Source organism: Eurosta solidaginis, chromosome 2, assembly GCF_040869045.1.
Source record: "Eurosta solidaginis isolate ZX-2024a chromosome 2, ASM4086904v1, whole genome shotgun sequence".
Classification (NCBI taxonomy): domain Eukaryota; kingdom Metazoa; phylum Arthropoda; class Insecta; order Diptera; family Tephritidae; genus Eurosta; species Eurosta solidaginis.
The window spans coordinates 106,984,418-106,994,975 of NC_090320.1; positions in this window are offsets into that span (position 1 = coordinate 106,984,418).

Genomic DNA, 10,558 nt, shown 5'->3' on the forward strand with positions numbered 1-10,558 from the left:
CCGCTTGACCCAATGCATCTTATTGACTTGGTGTAACGGAAAAACTGTTGTCATTATTTCTTCAGAAGGGAAATGTGACGAAAGTGAACGAAAAACTTAATTTCATCTCCACTTTTGTTCCTTCAGAGTTTGGTAGATCTTGCAGAAGTTTAGATGACCTCGGTGAAAGGAAGTCGTTTCGACATAAATGCTAAAAAAGATTCATTTGTTTCAGTGAGAAAACTGGTCCAAATCAAGTAGTATATATTAAAAAGGAATCAGGACAGGATATTGTGCTGGGATATACTTTTCAACAAACTGAAAACTATTTCCAAGCGCCACTGGGATCTTTATTTGGATTGGGAATACGTATAGAATCTAAATTGAATACTTCTGTATTCCAAATAAGAACAAATTTCTATTAATACCCATTTTACATAATCTTTTTCACGATTTTGCCGTTTAAAGCTCAAAACAAGTGTGAAGAAGTTCGGCGAGAATCTATCTAGTTTTGCAGCTGCTCTTTTGTTTGGTAGACATTCCCATCTATTCCCATATGCCCTGGGACCATGCGCCGTTCCAGGGATTTTTACATTTTTTTTGTTTTTCCGCTTGGAAAACGCTACAGTAATGCGGCAGCCTGTAGGATCTGTTGATTTCCGGATCAGCACAGTATACCGCAGACCCTACTCCTTCCACTACTTTGGAACTATCTGTGTACACATGTATCGCCTCGTCCGCCATTTGAGCACGCTTGCGCCAACCGTCCACCTCTATTGTGGCCTTAAGATCTCCCTCGAAGCGCAGATAGGGAATCAGGTAGTCTGTTCGTTTTGTGATTGATGACGCTATACTACTATGACCGTATGGTCGGCGCTCAAGCTGCCCCAAGGCACCGATCCTGGTTGCAGTTGTTAACGTTATGTTCTTTGCTACCAGGTCTACAGGTGGAATGTGCAGAATGGCATACAGTGCAGCCGTCGGGGTTGTTTTCGGGGGTCCCGTAATGCTAAGCATTGATATTTTGTCTACCCCCTAAAATTGTTTAAGGTAGGTTGTTTTTTGTGTGACTCCACCAAACAAGAACTCCACAGTATAGAATATGGCCTCCAATCGCTGTAAAAACCCAATGAGAAAGAGAGGGTGATAAGCCCCACGCACACCCCAGCGTTCTTTTACATGCATAAAGTACCGTTGAGGCCTCCTTGACACTCTCCTCCACGTCGAGCTTCCACGATAGCTTACTGTCTAGGATGATTCCTAGATATTTTGTGCAAGGTTGCTCCTGTAGGGTCACCCCTCCTAACTTATGCCTGGTCAAATTTTGGACCTTGCACCTTTTTGTAAACAAGACCATATCCGTCTTCTCCGCGTTGGCTGTAAATCCGACATTAGATACCCACGTATGAATATTGCGAAGCGCCCAATCCATCAAAGAGATAATTGTTGGAAGGCACTTTCCACATATGACAATTGCAACGTCATCTGCGTAAGCCGTAAGTTTTACGGGTTGCTCATCGAATCGCCTGAGCAGTTGGTTGATGACCAGCGTCCACAGCAGAGGTGATAGCACCCCTCCCTGCGGCTTGCCCCTGTCCACTGATTTCGTGGCCTCATACAATCCCCATGTAATATTCCTGCAATTTATAATGCAGCCGATCCATCTGGTTAAGGCTGGATGTACTTTAATGTAATTAAGACCATCCATAATCGCCCATTTAGAAGCATTATTGAAAGCCCCGGCAATATCTAAGAAGACTCCTAGAGCATATTCCTTATATTCCAGGGATTTCTCTATGCTTATTACCACCCTATGCAATGCGGTGTCTACCGACTTACCTTTGGTGTACGCATGCTGTGCTGTGGAGAGCAGCTTTTCATCCACGTTGGACTTTATGTACACATCAGCCTCTCAAAGGTTTTGAGCAGAAATGATGTTAAGCTAATGGGTCTATAGTCTTTGTGATACACGTGACCCATCTTTCCCACCTTTGGTAGGAAAGCTACAAGAGCAGTTCTCCAAGAGTGCGGTACATGATTCAGTCTTATGCACCCATCGAATATTATTTTAAGCCATTGCACGACCGCTCTACTTGAAACTTGTAGCATGGCCGGGAATATACCATCTGGGCCCGGCGATTTAAACTTAAAAAACGTCTTCACCGCCCATTCGATCTTGGTATCGGTCACCAAGACCGCTCCGTGATCGAAGTGTGAGTGCTATCTGCTGGCTCTTCTAAATCATCCCCGGATGGGAAATGTGTATCGTGTAAGCACCTCAAGGGACTCCTGACATTTACGTAACCATTCCCCGTTCTCTTTCTTTATTTGTCCCTGGACTATGTTTCCCCTTGCGAGGACTCTTTTCAACCGTGCTGTTTCGCTGGAGCACTCTATGTCCGTACAGAAACTTCCATGAATTCTCTTCGCCCTGGAAATTTCACGCTTGTAGATCCTCAGTAGATTCCTGTACTCGTCCCGACACGCTTCGCTTTCCGCGGTCTTTGCTAGCTTAAACATTTCTTTTACCTGTCTTCTTAGAAGACTCAGCTCATTGCTCCACCATGGCAGCTTTGCTTTTCCTCTGAATCTTCTTAGAGGGCAAGCTTTGTTATACGCAGTCATAAGCATCCTTGTTAGGAATTCATTAGACTCCTCCAGTTTCTCCACATTGGCAACCTCTTTGGGATGTCCCAGTTTTGTTTCTACCTGTTTCTGGAATTTAGACCAGTTCGTTGACCTAGAGTTTCTAAAGGTTCCTCCCTTCTCTACCCTCTTTAGGGGGATGCTGAAGCTGATATACGCATGGTCGGATAAGGATGGTCTATCAAGAACCATCCAATCATACCTTGATATATCACGTTCGGAGCTCAATGTAATATCCAAAACACTGCTGGATCTTGGACCATTGTATGTAGGGACATTTCCGCTGTTGGCTATCTGCAAATTGGTTTGCAGGATGTAGCAAAATAGGGATTCGCTCTCTCGTTCGTATCTGTTCCTCCCCACGCATTGTGGTGCGCAATTGCATCTTTTACTCAACGGCCACCACTACGAAGCCCTCAGTAGTGTAATTCAGGCCCGTCGAGAGGGGGGGATTCCCCCGGGCGCGGGGTTTCTCAGGGGCCCGCGATTTAGAGGTACTAAAACATTTTTTTTTAATTCAGGAGATTCCTTAGTTGTTCCATGTGCAAATTTTAAGCCGAATTTCAAAAGCAACGAATATTGATAATGATTTTTTGCCTGGGCCTGAGGAGACAATAAAAACATCAAACAAAAATGTGTTTCTCAGGGGGCCCGAGATTTAGAGCTACTAAGACATTTTTTTTTTAATTCAGGAGAGTCTTTAGTTGTTCCATGTGCAAATTCTAAGCCGTATTTCAAAAGCAAAGAATATTGATAATGATTTTTTGCCTGGGCCTGAGTAGACAATGAAAACATCAAACAAAAATGTGTTTCTCAAGGGACCCGCGATTTAGAGCTACTAAGACATTTTTTTTTTAATTCAGGAGAGTCTTTAGTTGTTCCATGTGCAAATTTTAAGCCACATTTCAAAAGCAACAAATATTGATAATGATTTTTTGCCTGGGCCTGAGGAGACAATAAAAACATCAAACAAAAATGTGTTTCTCAGGGGCCCCGCGATTTAGAGCTACTAAGACATTTTTTTTTTAATTGAGGAGAGTCTTTAGTTGTTCCATGTGCAAGTTTTAAGCCGAATTTCAAAAGCAACGAATATTGATAATGATTTTTTGCCTGGGCCTGAGGAGACAATAAAAACATCAAACAAAAATGTATGTTTACATGAATCCGAAATCGTAAAGTTTTCGTGGTGACACTGGTGAAGGTTCATCTTCAAAAAGTATTCCAACAATACCACCAACTCTATATCAAAGTCCAGATTATTTAAACGACTCCGATATCGGTACCGTGAATAATGAGTTTTTGCGATCTGAAGAAGTCAACGAAATAATTCGCCGAGATTATCAAAAGTGTCCAGTTATTTTTCCAGGTGATTGTCCTACCTTGTTGTTAAACAGAATCTTGCCAAATGGAGAGAAAGTGGAACGTGGCTGGTTAGTGTGGAGTGCCAGTAGCAATGATTTTTATTGCCTACCATGTCATCTATTAAGCACCAATACTTTAAATCGACCTAAAATTTGTTGTGCGGATATTCGAAATTCCAGGTATGGAAGAAGCTATACGATAAACTGCCATCACAGGAAAATAGTCAAGACCACATTAAATGTTATATTCAATGGCGATCTTTACAAAATCTAATTCAAAAGTAGGCTACAATTGATACACTTATCAATGACCAGCTAATCACTGAAACTCAAAAGTGGAAAGAAATTTTATATAGAATTTTGGACACTATTTAATTTTTGGGTGAAAGAGGTCTAGCTTTCAAGGCGAAGGTATATATCTTGGTGAACGAAACGATGGACATTTTTTGTGCATCTATGATCTCATAAGCCATTATGATCCGATAGTTAGAGATCATTTGGAGAAAGTTAGGATTTCACAACAGCAGCACAAACGTTTACAAGTTCACTATCTTTCCCCACACATTCAGAACGAGTTTATAGAAATTTGTGCAAAGCACGTTCGGGAAACTATATTATATCAAGGCAAGAAAGCCAAGTATTTTGCTATTATCGTTGATGCTATTCCTGATGCTAGTCACGTTGACTATGTTCATTTTTCGCTAACTCCATTTCAATTCGAAAGCAAAAAATTTTACAATTCAAGAACAGTTTTTGGCTTTCGTGAATTGTAACCAAAAAACTGGTCAGAAAATCGCTGATCTAATTTGCCATACTCTAGGTAAGCATGAAATCCCATTAAAAGATTGTCATGCACAAGGGTACGATAACGGCGCCAATATGAAAGGAGCTTACAACGGAGCACTAGGTCACATTCTCGACAAAAACTCGAATGCTGATTACTCGCCTTGTTCAACCCGCAGTCTGAATTTATGTGGCCTTGATGCTGCAGAGTGTTGTACGGCTGCAATTACTTTCTTCGGAGTTGTACAAAAATGTTTTACTCTTTTCAGCAGCACTCCACAACGATGGGACATCCTAAAAAAAAATGTACCGAGTTCTTTTCATAGTCTTTCAGCCAAAAGCCAAATTTGACTGCGCGAGCATACGGGGATGTTACCGGCATCCTCAAATACATCAAGTTCGAATGTATCTTACTGTCCTCAATTTGATTCAAAATACTGACTACCATTAATGAAAGAAACGTGTCCTCCAAGCTAGAGACGCCACTATAGATGTTGAGGTCCTACATCTAGATGCCTTATTAGCTGATTTGAAGTTGATCAGGAACCAATGGGAAACAATTTTAGACGAATGCCAAACATTACAACAAAACAAACTATTCAATTGAACATCTCGCCAAAGCTTCCGGACATTCGAAAGAGAAAACCCAAAAGACGTTCTGAAGATAATTTAAATGAGATGATTACGGATGATTCAGAGTCTGATTTTAAAAACAATACATTCCTGGTGATCGTTGATTCGGTAATCAGTGGCATTACTGAACCATTTGCAGCTATGAGAAATTTCAGCGAGACGTTTTCCTTTTTGTGGCAATTTGAAGACATGGATGAAACTACGGTTCGGGTGAGCGCAACAAAATTTGTCGAAAAATACTTACTTACTTACTTAATTGGCGCTTAACCGTCTAAACGGTTATGGCCGTCCAACAAGGCGCGCCAGTCGCTCCTTCGCTCCGCCAACCGGCGCCAATTGGTCACACCAAGGGAGTTTAAATCGTTTTCCACCTGGTCCTTCCAACGGAGTGGGGGCCGCCCTCTACCTCTGCTCCATAGGCGGGTTCCGATAGAAACACTTTCTTGGCCGGAGTATCATTTTTCATTCGCATAACATGGCCTAGCTAGCGCAGCCGCTGCGTTTTAATTCGCTGGACTATGTTGATGTTTTTTTTTTATGTTGATGTCTGCGTATAGCTCGTACAGCTCATCATTAAATCTTCTTCGGTACTCGCCATCGCCAACGCGTAGAGGTCCATAAATCTTTCGAAGAACTTTCTTTCGAACACTCCCAAAGCCGCTTCATCTGCTGCTGTCATGGTCCATGCTTCTGCCCCATATAGCAGGACGGGTACGATAAGTGACTTGTAGAGTATGATTTTCGTTCGCCGAGAGAGGACTTTCTTTTCAATTGCCTACTTAGTCCAAAGTAGCATTTATTGGCAAGATTGATTCTTCGCTGGATTTCAGTGCTGATGTTGTTGCTAGTGTTGATGCTGGTTCCCAAATAAACGAAGTCTTTTACTATTTCGAAATTATGGCTGCCAACAGTAGCGTGGTTGCCAAGGCGCATATGCCCTGACTCTTTGCTCGATGACACCAGGTACTTCGTTTTGTCCTCATTCACCATCAAACCCATCTTTACCGCTTCTTTTTCCAGTTTGGAGTAAGCAGAACTAACAGCGCGGATGTTTAGGCCGATGATATCAATGTCATCAGCATATGCCAGTAATTGCACGCTTTTATAGTATATTGTTCCAGTGCGGTTAAGTTCTGCAGCTAGTATAATTTTCTCCAGCACCAAATTAAAGAAATCGCACGATAGGGGGTCACCCTGTCTGAAACCTCGTTTAGTTTCGAACGGCTCGGAGAGGTCCTTCCCAATTCTGACTGAGCTGATGGTGTTGCTCAACGTCATTTTGCACAGCCGTATAAGTTTTGCGGGGAAACCAAATTCAGACATAGCGGCATATAGGCAGCTCCTTTTCGTGCTGCCGAAGGCGGCTTTAAAGTCGACGAAGAGGTGATGTGTGGCGATTCTATTTTCACGGGTGTTTTCCAAGATTTGGCGCATTGTGAAAATCTGGTCGATGGTAGATTTACCAAGTCTGAAGCCGCACTGATAAGGTCCAATCAGCCGGTTCACGGTGGTCTTCAATCTTTCGCACAATACACTTGAAAGGACCTTATATGCGATATTAAGAAGGCTGATTCCACGATAGTTGGTGCATTTTGCAGTATCCCCCTTCTTGTGGACTGGGCAAAGAACACTTAGATTCCAACCGTCGGGCATGCTTTCGTCCGCCCATATTTTGCTAAGAAGCTGCTGCATGCGCCTTACCAACTCCTCGCCGCCGAACTTGAATAGCTCCGCAGGCAATCCATCAGCGCCCACGGCCTTGTTGTTTTTCAATCTGGTTATTGCTATTCTAACTTCGTCATAATCGGGCGGGGGGACATATATTCCATCATCATCGATTGCGGGATCGGGTTCTTCATCTCTGCGCTGTGAATTGCTGCCTCCATTTAGGAGAGCAGAGAAGTATTCCCTCCATAATCTAAGCACTCTCTGGACATCATAATTCACTTGAAGCATATTTACGAAGCAAATTTTGATAAAGGTCTGTCACCATTGGAATAGCTAAATGCCATCTACATATGTTCAAAATCCGCATACGATTTTCTCCAACATTTGTGTTACTTTACGTATCTTTTGCACTATACCTGTCACTGTAGCTAGTGCAGAACGTTCCTTCAGCGTCCTTTCAAGAATCAAAACCTTTCATAAATCGTGTTCATCATCTCAAGAACGAGTTTCAGGATTTGCCACGCTTTGTGTTGAATCCGTTTTGGCAAGACTGTTAAATTTTGATATTATAAAAAATGTTGCAGCGAAAAAAGCAAGAAGAGCCACTCTTTGATTTTTTAATAAATAAAATTTATAATCATCATTATATTTATCAGAAAAGTACTAAAATGTTACCAAATAACTAGAAAGATTATTTGAAACAATATGTGGCTGTTAAAAGAGAATTTTATTTCTACGTTATGCCTATATGACACTACTTTATTTTGTCTTGGATTCCAAACAAGAAAAACTGACGAAACTTTATCGGAACTTCAAAATACAAAAAACATTTCTACCATGAGAAAACGAGACCAATATTCCCCTCAAAATTAGAGTTTGACATGTTTTTATTTATGTTTTAAATTTTATTTTTTATTAACATTTTTAACAATAAAAACAATGCAAATAACATGGGAAAGTTGATTTTAGTTGTGTTTATATGCACGAAATTTTCAAACTAAAAACGAAATTTTCATTTGTCAGAAAAAATAAAGCAAAAACGGCCGAAAGTACAAAAAAACCTATCGAAATACAAACTGGCTCGTTTATTTTTAATGAACTAGATTGTCTTTTTCTTCTATTTCGTTAGTTTTTTTAAATATAGTTTACACACTTAGACCAGTACTGAAATTTTATTAGGAGGGAGGGCGACAAAAAATATAAGAGAAAATACAAGAAAAATAGAGATAAAATAAAGTAGTGCCATATAGGTATCACAATGATCAAGTATAAATAGTAAATAACCTGTGTTAATTTTATCTTCAGTTCTTAGTCCCAAAATCATTTATTTAATGTGTCAAAACTTTGTTTGATGTAATCCATCAATAATGATTCATGAATGAGCCGTCATTAATTCAAGTTAATTAAACGTATTAGTGGATTTTTTATAGGGGGCCCGTAAATTGTTTAGTCCCGGGCCCGAATTTTCTCTCTACGGCGCTGGTGTAATTAGGCAGCATATATGAATGCAACTGTTTCCTTACCATTACTACAGCTCGAACCCGTCCTTCCGTTTGCGCGTAGTAAACGTCAAATCCGCGCGCGCTAAGTCCAGAAACCGAATGAGAAACCCGATGAGAGCCACGGCTCCTGGATCACCGCCACGTCTAATGAACCCCCCTCAAGGGTTAGGAGGAGTTCGCTCAACCCCACTTTACTGTGTTGGAGGTTTATCTGTAGGACTCGCAGCACCATTGGGCTGTTTGTCCCCCTCCAGCACCTTCGTCGTGACGTCGTCGTCCTCCCTTGCCCTTTTGGTTTAGAGTATTCAAGGCCCCCTTCAGCCTCTCGTAACTGTTGTGCCGAGTGTACTTCTGTGCGACTCTCAGCACCATTTAGCTGTTGGTCCTCTTCTAACACCTTCGTGGTGACGTCGGTTACCTCCATCTATCTTTTTTCTCTTAGGCTTTTGATGTCTTTTCCGACTTCGCCCACTTCTAGCGTGTTAGGGTTTTTATCCTCGGGACTTCTTTTCCTGAGTCGCGTGTGTAGTGTTTCTTGGAATGCCCATCACTTCGAATGCACTTAACGATATAAAATATACACACATATAGATTCCACAAGGAGTCAAATTTTACTGACCCAGATAATCACTTCAACCCAGCATAAGTTTGTTTACATTTGTCAACCCGTCACATCGACCGACACATATGTCGATTAGTCACACCAACCGACATACATATGTGCCCATTAGTCATATTGACTGTAGAACCACTTACATATATGCATAAATGGGTATGCTGACTAAGCTATTGATTATTACGAATTTATGTACATCTAGTTTGTAAGTATTAGTGTAAATATATAGTAGTAATTTGTAACATTTTGTATAAAAGAAAGTGTTTCATGAATAAAGAACAGATTGTTATTTGTACACAAAAAATCATGGCGATCCTGCCAGCCTGATCATTACTTAGCAGAAAATTTGCTAATAAGCAAAATTCGCTTAATCGATCTAGTTGACCAGAGACTTGGCCTTGACTAGTAAAAGTATTTTTAAAAAATCACAAACAGGACTAATTTTTTTAAAGTCCTGGAAAATAACAGCTTACACATTGGCAGCAAAAACAGGACATTTCGAGCAGTTATTGGAAGCTAAAGGAGATTCAATGAATCAATTCATTATTACATACACGAAACACTTTATCGTATCGCAGCAAAAGCATAGTGATGGCAAAATTAAACTGAATCAAATTGAAGCGACTTCACATCTAGACGCATGAAAGGCAGCATAAAAAGGGTGGAATATTACTCTGACATTCAACCAATATGGATAATTTTGACTGGTGGCAGTAAAACAACAATTTAGACTGGCGTCATGACTGGCGGCTATTTTCTAATTAATTAAGTATATTCAAATATTAGAACAAATTATGCAGCCTCACGGCCACTCAACCAAGAGCAGAAGTTTTTAATTTAAATAAAAAAGGGAGATTAAGGCCATAATTGAAAATTGCATAGAAATTCATTTTTAAAATATTTTATAAATTGAAAAAAAAAAACATAAATTATATTAAAATGTTAAACATTTTAAATGTAACAAATTTTTCCTTTAAGAACAATATTTTTTTAGTTTTTATGATTTGTAGGCTAGTCTGATCTAATTAATGCTGGTGGAAATAAAACGACGTTTCGCTGAATATTCCAGCATCCTCAGGGGCAACACTATTTATTTTCAAATTAAATAAACAAACAAAAATTTTTTTATGTTGAAAAGCACATACATATAAATTAACACAGTAGTTTTAAAGTAAAGAAAAATTCTACACTTCCAACAATATCGGACAATATTAACATTTACTTATCGGTACCACCTTGTGTGGTAGTCTTGTCATAACAAATTTTTTTTCTATTTAAACAAGTCGCTATCTTTCTTCAGGTTCATTGTCCTTTCTCTGTTTTCTAAAATGTGCAAGCTTTCCAAGGCATATCTCGTCATTTCTCTTTTC